This window comes from Fukomys damarensis, unplaced genomic scaffold (genome assembly GCF_012274545.1).
Source record: "Fukomys damarensis isolate Sample0158 unplaced genomic scaffold, DMR_v1.0_HiC HiC_scaffold_16, whole genome shotgun sequence".
NCBI classification, from domain to species: domain Eukaryota; kingdom Metazoa; phylum Chordata; class Mammalia; order Rodentia; family Bathyergidae; genus Fukomys; species Fukomys damarensis.
The window spans coordinates 2,929,606-2,941,204 of NW_022900928.1; the positions used below are offsets into that span (position 1 = coordinate 2,929,606).

General features: G+C 42.8%; 1 long non-coding RNA gene across 1 annotated transcript; it reads left to right on the top strand.

Annotated features, from left to right (window-relative positions):
- Window positions 1–614: 614 nt before the first annotated feature.
- Window positions 615–11,343, top strand: LOC117286386. The gene is made up of 3 exons (XR_004517567.1): window positions 615–733; window positions 9,308–9,459; window positions 10,924–11,343. It is a non-coding gene; the product is annotated as an uncharacterized LOC117286386 (long non-coding RNA).
- The last annotated feature ends 256 nt before the right edge of the window (window positions 11,344–11,599 follow it).

The following is an 11,599-nucleotide window of genomic DNA, read 5'->3' on the forward strand; positions in this document are numbered from 1 at the left end:
TCGAAACTTGTGAATCATGGCTGAAATAATGCTGAGGGGGATTTTTTTTTGTTTAGCTCTAATTGTGTAAATTAGAAAGGAAAGAAGGTTTAAACTGGAAATCTGAGCTTTCACCTTAAATTTTTTAAAAAAAAAAAAAAAAGAAATTTTCAACAGTAAGTTAAATCCAAGTTTGGTTGACAGAAGTAAATACTAAAGATAGAATTAGCAAACAATAAAATATAAAAATCAGAAAACAAGAGAGAAAATTCAGTGTTACCAACAGCCACGGGAGGGGATTAAAAACCTGGGCAGACCTCTCCTTAGGGTGACCAGGAAGAACAGGGGACACAGGGGCTACCAAGATCCTCAGACATTCATGAATAAGAAGGTAAGATGAGGAAGAACTCTGAGTCCATAAACTTAATAAACGTACATATTTCACTTTATGTAAATTCCACTTCTGTAAAGTTGAGTGATAGAGAAAAGGCACCAGTGATTTTAGTGGCTGCCGCCCATCCCCTCTGACCTCACATTAAGGCCGCGGGAGCGCTGTGGCTTGCAGTGTTAAGCCCACACCCCATCCTCTTGTCTTTGAAGTGTGGCTCTGCTGATTGGGAGCGCGTTTCTCCAGGTGGTGTCTGACCTGCAGAACTCAAAGCCCAGACAGGAAGAGCTCTGTCATGTTCACCTGGAAGAGCGCCTGGGGCTTGGTGGGCATCCCCTGGATGTTTTCTGGGACCCCAGCTGACAGGTGAGATCCGGCCAAGCAGAGACTGAGCGACTTTCCCCGAGTTCCAAGGAGGAAGGAGCTCCCGTGCAGCGGCGCAAATGAGAAAGGAGCCTTGGGGATAACGGGAAAGCTTGGTGTGAAACTAGGCATTTCCCCTTTAATATTCTTGGAAGAAGGGAAATTATACTTTTCCTGATTATCAAATTAGTCCTTGGCAATGCCTCCTCTTCAGTTGATAGAGCTGTTATCGTAGATAGGAAATGTTCTATCTATCCCGTTCTTTCCCCATTCTTCCATTAGAAGGTGCTGCTTGCCTTGCGCAGCCAGAGCTCACGATGTGAGCACTCAGTGCACAGCGTTCTGAAAGACAAACAAAACCTAAGTGGAGAGCTTTGATTTCTACAAAAGCATGCCACTTTGGCTGACATTAGAATCATCTAATATAGGTCATTAGAGCCATCTGACATTAAATCGCTCTGGAATAGTGAGGCCCGCCCAGTAGCTGGCTAGGCCTCGGGGTAAGAGACACAGTCGCAGAAGTGAGAGGAACGTCTATGTGCCAGGCTTTTCTAAATTGTAGCTTAGTCTCAACTGTGAAGACCTCAGATTCACTCTCACAGATTCCTTTCTCACCAAATGGACAGAGTGTAATTGCATAGACCTCTGAGCCCAGTAAATGGAGCATTGGGGATTCTAAGATTATGAACCCTAATCATGATGTTTTTAAGTGTGTTTAGGTTGCTGTTTCTTCTTTCTAATCAGATGACTCAGTTAAGTCTGACTCACTAGGAATACTTTTAAAGCATAAGTATCTTCAGCTATGTTTCTTTAGCTCTTAGTTCCTTGTTGTTATAAGTGTGAATCTATATCACAAGAATTTTGTGTATGCAAAGTATGGGGCTGGGACAGCAGGCCCTCAATTGGTCATCCTGGAGCATCCGTTCGTGGTTAACACTGCTTTGCCTGTTTCATTTTCACACTCCCAGTGATGTTTCATGCATTATGTATTTCTAAAAGAGAAGGAATCAGTTCCTCAAAAAAAATCAATGTTTCAATTCCATTATCAAATCCACATAAAAATTCACATACAGATACGCACTTATATGTATAAAATATCTCTCATACCATATGTAACAATTCATTGATATTTATGATAGACATAAGAAAGTTAAAACTGTTAAGAGTTTTAGAAGAAACTATAAGAGAAAATATTTGTGATCATGGACTGACCACAGTTTCTTACAGTGTACATAAAAAGCTCAAACCATGAAAGAAAAAAATGATAACAAGGCTTCATCAAAAATTAAAAGCTTATTTTCCTTTTTTTTCGGTACCAGGGATCGAACTCAGAACCTTGCACTTGCAAGGCAGGCGGTGAAACCACTGAGCTAAATCCGCAGCCCAAAAAATTATTTTTCAAAAGGCATTGTTAGGTAAAGGAAAAATAAGCTATAGGCTGGGGAAAAATATTTCCAAGACTTACATGTGATAAAAGAGTTATATTCAGAATACAGAAGGAACCTTTACAAGTCTGTAGTAAAACAACTCACTTTGGAACAGGAGCTAAGACTTTTTACCGTTGAAGAACACAAAGTGTAAAGAAGCATGAAGGAACTAGGGTCATCTCCGTTAGTCGCCAGGGAGACACAGAGGCGCCACTACCTGGCAGTGAAATGATTACCCTGAGAGACAGCGAGGCGGGAGTGATGAGCGCACCTTACGTCCAGCACTGTGGGAGGAGGACGCAGAAGAGCTGCAAATTCAAGGCCAGTCTGGGCAGCTTGGAGACTTAGAAATACCCTGCTGTGAAACAAAGAACCAAAAGGGAGCTGGTGATGTAGGTCGGTGTGAGGGGCCCTGGGTTCCACCCCTAGGACTGGCAGGAGACATATGGCTGTAACGAGGTCAAATGCCGCTGAGGAGCAATCAGACTCTTCATGCAGTGGCGCTGGGAACGCATAATGAAGACACGCGGGAATGCAGGTGAGCAGTGTCTCATAAATTTACGTATATTCTAACACACTCCTGAGCTATCCAAGAGTAAAACCAACTGGCCATATTAACTCAAAGACTTATATCTAAGTATTAATAGGAATATTATTTATAATGTTCTAGAACTAGAAACAATCCAGTTGTCCACTGGTGAAAGAAAAAGAATTGTGATTATTTATAAATTGTGATTATTTATAAATCAGCAATAAAAAAGAGTACTGCATACACAGCAGCAGCTTTTCACGGTGAATATCAAAATCTCCCTGAAGGAAGCCAAGTCATAAAAGACTACTCTGTAGGATTCCATTTGCAGTAAGCTATAGAAGTGCCAAAGTTTTAGAAAGGAGAGCAGTGCCTGCCAAAAGTTGGCATTGGAGCAGAACAGTGGCTGTGCAGGGGCATGAAGGAGCCTTTCAGAGGGGTGAAAACATTCTGCACCATGCTCACGGTGATTGACAGAACTGTATACATTTTCAAAAATCTTTGAACTGTTTATGCTGACATCAGGGGTACAGCAGCCAGTACAACAGGTTAAGGTCCTTGTCCTTGTAGACTTTGTGCTCCCTTCTCTGCACCTAAACACGAAGGACCCCAAATGAAGGAAGAACTTTAACAATTTATGCCCAAATTACATTTTTATTTTATGAAAAAATTCATCAAATTTATGGAAGTTTTCATGTAAGCACCTCAAGATTTCTGAAAGAAGTGCATTGCAACAATTATCAGAGCCTGGGGAAGCATCAGAGAGGCTGAAGGCCTCGTGGCCAAATTTTGAGCAGCACGGTGTCCATGAGTCAGGTACATCCCAGTGCCACCATCCCGTACACCAGAACATGTGGCCTTAGACATTAGGTGTGAGAATAAGAGAATAACAATTGTTATGACCCTGTGTATCATTGTCTTCAAAGGTGTTTCTCAGAGTAGAAGACATAAACCAAAAGGATTCTTCTAAAAAAGGAACAAACAGATAACACACAACTTTCTTTTCAATGAACTCAGATAAGCTGATACTATAAATGAAATAAGAAAGTATGTTCTAGGCTGTGAAGCCCAGGTCCACAGATGCTGCTACAAATCACACACAAACATGTGTGGCTAGTTGTAGAGCTGCCACAGCAAAACGTCATGTGGCTGAAGGAACAGCCCCTGGTTTTCTCATTGTTCTGAAAGCTAGAAATGCAAGAGCCAAACTCTGGTTTGTTCTGAAGCTCCCTCATTAGCTGGCAGATGGTGATCTGCCTGCTAAGGTTTTCGTGTGGTCTTTCCTTGTGTGTGCTCCACAGTGTGTCTCTGCATGCCCCAATGTCCTCTTTGTTATAAATGGCATGTAAGAGGTCACTCCAACACAGGCTTTGTGTGAGAAAAAGCTTTATTCCTGTCCAGGTGTGATCAGAGACTGAAATTGGGGGCAGATTTCGGCAGCTAGCTGGGAAGAGCCAATTTTATTCATTCCATGTGTGGATGGGCTGACAGTGTGACAGAGGTATCGGCAGCTAGCTGAGAGAGAAATTAAGTTTATGTAGGGTTTATGTAGGGTTTGGGAAGGGGCTATGATCATAGGGAATGTTTATGCCTGAAGGTCCAAGGATGGTCGGCACAGGTGTGCAGGTAATCCTATGTTTCTTGGTCCCAGGCAGATTGTATACTCCATCCTAAATTTTCTTTATGGCCATCTGTCCTTTTCATTGAGAGTAGCCTGCTGTTTGCAGAGAATAAAATGTTTGGCGTGGAAGTCTAGTTCAGGCCAGGCATGACACTCTGTCATGGGCACAGCCGCCAGGGTGAATTAGGGCTCACTCCTGCAAGGCAATCACCTCTCTAGAGGCCCTACCTCCAGTCACATTTTCAAGTACCTGGGTTCAGGAGTCAGCAGTGTACTTTGGAAGCACATGATTCAGTCCCTGTGTTCAATTTCATCCTGTGGTATGGAGCAACTGAGCATTAAAAGTACTGTGTCTCAATGTCCCTGGCAATTCCTGACAACAGAATCACAGAACCACCAATTTCATCCACCTTACTTATTTACCGACTGCAGAGAGGATGAACGGAGATGACAAAGACGCACTGAAAGAGACCTCACGTGGACATCACAGCCTCCATCCTGTGGGATTCCATGTGGCTTTTTCTTTTTCTTCAAGTGGGAGATGGGTACAGTGGAGAATCTCTGAGGATTTGCCTTGATTTTACCTGCTGCTCTTTTGTTCTAAGAAATACTCAGCGTCTTCCACCTGTGAGTTCGGTGTCAAGCTAAAAAGAAAGAGGAACCCCAGTATCCTTGGTGCTGAGCCTGACATCCAGTTGGTTTTGCATTTCTTGAAGGCAATGATCACACTCATTATGCCTTCTAGTACCTTTTGCAGCACCAATGTTACTACGTCTGTAGTAGACACTGACCACATTGCTTAAGGAGTATTTTCCAGATGAAGTTAGGAAACATTCAGAGCACACCAAACCTTGTCCAGAATCCCTCCCCAGTGGCCTCAGTGAGCAGAAGGAGAAGCTCTAGGGGCTGATACAGGGAGACTTGTGCATTCAATCCTGGTGAGAGGAGCTTCTTGAGAATCATGGCATTGCTACTTCTATGGGCTGCTTGGTGGAACCTTCCTTGTGGTTCCTGACAGTCACAGTAGCTTTAGGCGAGCTCTTGAGGTCAACCATGCTCAGGGGGCAGAATGAAGAGCTTCAGGAGCACCCCCAGATGGGCAGCCCTGCTTGCTGCAGCTGGAAGAGTTAGTTTTTTACATCTCAATTCCTCCAACTTTGGGAAAGCTCTAATCACCTTGCTAAAAGGCTTCACACGTGGAATAAAGGAGTGACGTTGGCTTCCCCTGTGACCCTACTCAGTGTAGCTGTGCTGAGGTAGCAAGTATCTAGAATTTCAGCCTGAGAAGACAGACGTTAGGAGAGTGCTGAGACCTCTATGCAAATTTCTTATTGTACATATGAGTAAATAGGTTGCAAGGCATTCAGTGATTTATGTGAGAGGTAGAACCATGTTAGGAATCTGATTTCAGTCCAGTGTTTCTCTTTTCATCACACTACATTCACTTTTAAAAATACAGAGAAATAAGAAGAATGGTTTTGTTCTAGTACAGGAATTATCTATATTTTTATTCATTGTGTAAATATGAGGTGATCCCCACTGGAATCCAAAGCTAAAGTGAGTCTGTGGAGAGAGTCTGATTCAAGAATCTACAGGAGAACCTGCTAAAGGCAAGAGAAAGGCATCCAGGAAAGAAAAGAGCCATATTAAATATTTATGTAATGTATAACTGAAGATAAATCAGAACAGTAATGGAAAAAGAACACACAAGAGAGCTGCTTGAAGGCAGCTACGTTATGAGGATGAAGGAAGAGAAATGACACAGATGCCTTATATAGAGGGGCTAAGTAAACAAATATTCTATCATAAAGGGACTGTGAGCACCCACTTAAGAGTTTAACAGTCAATGACGTGGTGATCACAGGAACAAAGGAGGGACTCAGAATGAGAAATAAATGATCACATTTATTACAAATGAGAACTACACAGACAGAAAAGGATAAAGGCAATATGTCAAAATTATGCTAGGGTTTTCTTGGGATGGTGGGATTACAGGAAAGCACGTGTGTGTGTGTGTGTGTGTGTGTGTGTGTGTAATCTTCTCTTGTCTCATCTTCCCAAATTTTCTTCAATGAGCATATTTTCACCAATATTAAAGGAGGAAAGACTTATGGTTTGCAAAAGTAATACCTAAGTAACACACCTGATCAAGGACACTGTGAAATTTTTCTCTAAGCAAACTTTTTTTTTAAAGTCTCCTCCAGGACCCTCTCATGGTTTCCAGCACTGTATTTGTGGTAAAGCCTGACTCTAGCTCACTGGGTTCCTGTCAGGCATCACAGGCCCTGTCCTGCACCGGAGAGCACAGAAATTGTTTCTTCCTGTGTGACAGGTGCAGAATGACAATGGCAGGCGGTTTTCTTAAATGATTCTGGGATAGGCTTTGCTCTTCTAGTGTTTTTTTTTCTTACTTTTAAAAATCGAATTTCGAACTTTAACACACACCTTCCAGATTCTTAGTATATATTCATGCAGACCATTCTGAATGAAGAGATGCCTTTCTCAGAAGAATACGATCGTGAGACATCATCAGTCCCCAGAACCACCCACACATCATTTGTAGACTGTGGCACCTCTAGAGCTGCTGTTTAATTTTGATTCATTTTGTAGAGATGCTCAAAAGGACAGAGCCAGAGGCTCTCATTTCTCATATTATGTGGCTTGTTGACATTTGAATTTTCAAAATATCAAGGATTTCTCCAGCATGACTCACTTGAGTTAAGTGCCTTTATTTTCCTCCTGTGCATGATGGGCTGACGATTCAGAACTGCAGGATAAAATTGAAAGCACCAGCATTTTTTTCAGCCTACCTTTCAGAATTTGTCTTTCTGGCTTTTGGCTTTTCAATCTGCAGACTAATTTAATAATGAAATTTGGTACATAAGTTTTACTTGTATTTTAATTTTACCCTAATGAACTAAGTAACCTAAAGCCTATGGGTAAAATTAGTTTGGGGAAGTGGCAGCAGCCTCAGACTCTTGCTATTAAGGCTGAGTTATCTCTGTCATAACTTTCCCTCTGTCATAGGAATGCTGTTTGGAGAGTTCTATTCATTTACTTTGCTGGGACATCTATTTTCTCACCTATAATATAGGTACAACTTCCTTTTTCTTTCTGATTATTGTTTCCATAATATATGATTTCGGCTCCTTTTACTGCCAACTTCCCCATGTTGTTAAATTGCAGACGGCAATAGTTTGACCATCTTCTAATCACGTTTATGTGCTATTGGAGGGAATAATGAATGGTGGCATTGCGAGAAATGTCTCTCTGGACACTTTTTGTTGATCAGATCACAAGAAGCCTTCTCAGTCACCATGATGCTATCGGGCATGTCAGAGGGGTCTGGGCTTGATCATGGAGCGGAAGGGTCTATGTAGGTTTGGGGTGGTAGGCAGGAGCCTGGTGTTACTCTTTCTGTTTGGTGTAGTGATGCAAGATGCCTTGAAGATGTGCTCTTCTAGTCCTAGAATCCACCATAAATTTACTTTCTGTCACTTTCCAAAGTCCCCCTTTGGTTGCCTCTTATGCTATTTCCTTGTTTTATAATCATGTTTAATTGAAAGGAGCAGGGAAGAAGAGAATCTATACTATTATGCCCAGGTTGAGTGGTTCTATTTTATATATTAAAATACCTGATCATACATTTACTGAGGGTTAGACTTGCTTTATGTTTCTCAGTGACTTTCACAACTTTCTAGAATACTGTAGTTCTACATAGCTACTTGCAATTTTAAGAGATGATACTTATACTGAGAACTTGTGGTTATTTCTAGAGTGGGTAACTCTAGGCTTGAGTGTCTGTGATCGTGTTCAGACTGCACAGCAGCTTTTCTTCTTGGGTATTAGATGCATCATTTTAGTAAATGGTTTTCACCATCATTACAACATTTCTCATCCTCCATTTCTTTCAGAATATCTATATTTTGGTTATAGTTCCTTCACGTACATCTCTGTAAGCAAAGACCCTAAGAGTAAATTATTAATATCAAAAAGGGATCCCATTACAACCAAATTTGACACTCCAAAACAGATGAAATATTTATTTAAAAGTTAGCTACAAAAGACAGAAAGAGATCAGAGATCTGGGAAGCAGAATGTAAGAGATTGGCTTTAAAAAGTGTTGCTTTGTCTAAAGGTGGATTGGATTAACATCGTTGAGTTCCCTTGACTTGCTCTCTGCTGGAGCTGAGGCATCCTGGTGTGTTTTCAGCTTCACCTCACAAATGCTGTGCTGTCACCTGTAGATGCCTCTCCTGTAACCATTTCATCTGCCTGTCCCTTCTCTCCCAGCCCTGTGGACTAGGATAAGAGACCCTTAAGAGGACCAGTGACTGTAAGTTCTGGTGACCATGCTTCTTACACAAATACATTTTCCTTAAAGGTTTAACTTTGGGATCTGCTGAAGTCCTTTTTGAGGTGGCTCCTATCTCAAGTGAGTAGGATGTGAGGTCCCTTCCCTTGGGCTGTCACGTGGATGGACAGAGAACAGACGTAGGTTATTACTGCTTAGCAGGGAGCACAGGTGCAGGCCGATCAGATGGCAGTGAGTAGAGCACATGTACAAGAGCACCAGGAACTCCAACAGACATTAACTCCAAATATGTGAAGTGACTCATGATTTTCCCTTTAATCTATACCTCTCCTCTTCCATTCTTTACACCCAACATTTGAGTGTAGTTTTTTGGTTAAATATCATTTTACTCACCATTATATATGAGCTTCTTATGGTTAAAAGGAAGCCTCACATTCATCTGCTAGGTGCCCTTCATCTCTTCTATTTGATTAACAGATCCTATATTCCAGACTTTCTGGCAAGTTTTAATCTTAAATATTCTACCATATTTTCCCACAAATCATTAGCACATTGCAGAATTCCAACACAATAGTGTATTCTAGGCCCAGCAAGCTGGGTCTCGTATTTGAAAGAATACTGCAGTCTTTAGCAAAATTAGCAGTGTTAATGTTTGCCATGAGTTGTGTTTCTGTTCTAATTCCAGAGCAATCAGACTGATGATGAAGGCAATGGCTACCATAATGCTTGGGACCAACTTTTGGTTCAGAAAATACACTTGTTATATTCTACTCAGTGCATAGTAAAGTACCAGCTACACTGCAAGATGCTAGCGAATGGAACATCTGGATTGTGAAGGTAATTGAGCCATTGGATGCCCTTATTTTTATTTTAATAATCTATTTTAAGTAGTTTTCTATATCCCCGATTTTAAGTGTGGGAAATACGTATCAGAAAGTGAGGATACGACAAATTCTGTTTTGTGTGTGTCCTGGAGCAATCTCTCAGATCTGGAGGCCGAAACACATTGTAAAGTTGTTTACCCTGGGTGAGCATTCTCTTGTGAAATAGTGAGACAACAATCAAGATTGTCTAGTTTATTGCCCCATATCTTTAATTTTATCTTCTAGTGGGCAAATCTCTGCAAAGAAGGAAGAAGAGCCCAACAGGCATTCCTTGAGCAGCTACCCTATGACAAGACCCCAGCTCAGTTGTGAAGCTGGACTTGCTGACAAGGAAGACTCCGTAGAGTGCCTTCAGTCTAGAGGACTTAGCATCTCAAACAGACATTGTTCTGCCGGCATCTGGAGCTTCTAGTTTTATCTACAGCGGTCCATTTCTTTCCAAGCTATCAGAGTTATGTGGACAGCCCAGAAACAGACCTGTGGTAGGCCTCACGTGTCCAGCTCCTGACGACAGTGATGCTGGCCTCTGAGTCTCGGCTGGAAGTGTAGCATTTGTAGAGAGGAGAAGGCAACTTTGATAGGTGCAAAAATTTTCTGTGGTTTCTATTACAAATGACTACATACTTGGTACAGTCTTAAAGAAATTCTATTTTATATCTTACCGTTCTCTACTTCAGAAACCCAACACAATCTCACTGGGCGAAAGTGGGGCCAGCTGAATTGAGTTTGTTCCTGGCGGCCATAGGGAAGCATCCATTTCCTTTCCTTTCCCATCCACTAGAGGCCGCCCGTGTTCCGCCATCTTGGAAGCTAGGATGGGCGCTCACTGTCCCCCATGGCATCACTCTGACCTTCCCCCGCAGCCACATCTCAGGACAAGTTCCTTTTCTCAGGGTGCTGAACATGTGCAGTCTCTTTTACGATGAAAGGTGAAATAGTCACAGATTCTGCTGTTCAGGGCATGGACGGCTGGCGCGCTCGCACTGTGGGGAGGGGGCGCATTATTCCCCCTGTCAGCACAGGTTACACAGCTTAAGGAGAAGGCACTTGCTGGTGCCCGTGATTCGACAGAAGTGCAGCGCCTGGAGCTTTCCGGTTCAGCCATTCTGGCTCCAGAGGCTGGCAGTCTTTATTATCACGCAGACGTGCTAAACTGGCTGGGCATAGTCACTCCTTTATATTCGTGGAATGTCCTTTCCCCTCACATTCACATCGTGAAGCCACAACCCCTAACGCTATTATTGTACTTGGAGACAGGGTCTTTGTAGGCTTAAAGATGGGGCTCAGATCATACCAATTTTCTCTCCTCTCCTCTCCATTTCTCTGTGCCTCTGTCTCTCTCTCTGTGTGCCATGTGTGCTTGTCTCTCTCTCTCCCTCTCCCTCAGCCCTTACATGTCACTTTCCATCCCTGACAGATGAGGCTCGCAGAGAGAAGGCGGCAAGCTAGGAAAAGAGCCCTAACCAGGAACTAAGCCAGTTTATACCTTGACTTGGACCTGGGTCTTCTGGACTTCAGAACTGAGTGAACGCGGCCTCCTGTTGTGCAAGCCCCCATCTGTGGTGCTTTGCCAAGGCAGCCTGCGCTGACAAAGCAATTCCCAGAACTGCGTTGCCTCCCTCTCTTTTCTCCTCTCCTTGGTCCACGTGCTTCTTTGCAGCTTTGCTCGTCTGTCCTCATCCCGACTTTATTTAAGAAAATAAAAAAGAACATAAAAGAGCTCGAGGCTGGATGAGAATGTAATATTTTGCCCGGAGGAGAATTAAATCTGGAGACAGAGTTGTGCAGGCAATGTTATGTGGACGGGTGGGGAGAGGCAACCCGGGGGGTAGTGAAATTGCATTTGAGTGGAGATGTGGACATTTCATCGCTGGTGTCTGCCTTGAGGTCATTTCCGTCTCTGTTCCTGCGTGGATAGTGGGCCGGTGTGCCCCTCTGCAGGCCTGGGACCATCAGGGAGGTGTCTCGGAATCAATCAGTGCTTTGCTCCCAGGCTTTGGCACCAACAAAAATAAATAAAAATAAAGATCGTAAGCATCTTGTTTCCTTTCTCTTTTGATCCTTTGAGCTCTCACAGTGTATTAGGCAACTTA